The 773-nt window shown below is 36.4% G+C and overlaps 1 pseudogene; it reads right to left on the minus strand.

Moving 5' to 3' along the window:
* Window positions 1-456: 456 nt before the first annotated feature.
* Window positions 457-555, minus strand: LOC130025791 (uncharacterized; annotated as a pseudogene).
* Between the last annotated feature and the right edge of the window lie 218 nt (window positions 556-773).

Here is a 773-nt window from a genome sequence, read left to right on the forward strand (position 1 = left end):
TCTATTAGAAGTTATTTTTAAGTATTTTGCTGGTCTGTCATTAGGAGCATCTACAGTGAGGAGGGTGAGTTCTTTCTGATGTACAGATCCCATGATCAGGAAGAAATGACCTTCACTGTCTCTTATAACCTATAGCCTGAAGTCCATGTGGTCTGGTACTAGTATGGCTACTCCAGCTTTGTGGAGGTGTTCTTTTCTTTCTTGAAGAATTGTTTTCCAGCGTTTGTCTTTGAGCCCATGGTTACTTTGATTGTTCAGAAGTGTTTCTTCAGGCAGCAGAAAGTTGGGTTCAGTTTTCTAATTCATCTTCCCATTCTGTGCCTCTGAATTGGCACATTTAGTCCATTGACATTGAGGAGATTGTTGTGATGGGGATTTGTGCTATCTTTATGTAGAATTTTTGTACTTGTGGGGATTGTCTTAGCTTAAAGTCGCCCTGTTAATTCTTCTTGCAACAAAAATATGGATCACTTTACAAGTTTGCATGTCATCTCTGTGCAAGGACCATGCTAATCTCTGTATCATTTCAATTTTAGTATATATGTTACGAAACATAGTAGGAGTTAATTTTTCCATATTTTTCTCTTCTGATTACTTTGAGTGCTGTCCTTACTCACTCCTATGGCAGACAGTGATTCCAAATCAAGGAATGTATTTCAAAGCAGCATGAATAGATAGATTTAGAACTTTAATGTCCCAGCAAGAAAAATATGGTTTTTACCATATTATCTTTTACCATACCCAATACATCAGTTTTACAAAATAATTCTTTT

The sequence above is a fragment of the Sorex fumeus genome, unplaced genomic scaffold (genome assembly GCF_029834395.1).
Source record: "Sorex fumeus unplaced genomic scaffold, SorFum_2.1 ptg000032l, whole genome shotgun sequence".
NCBI classification, from domain to species: Eukaryota; Metazoa; Chordata; class Mammalia; order Eulipotyphla; family Soricidae; genus Sorex; species Sorex fumeus.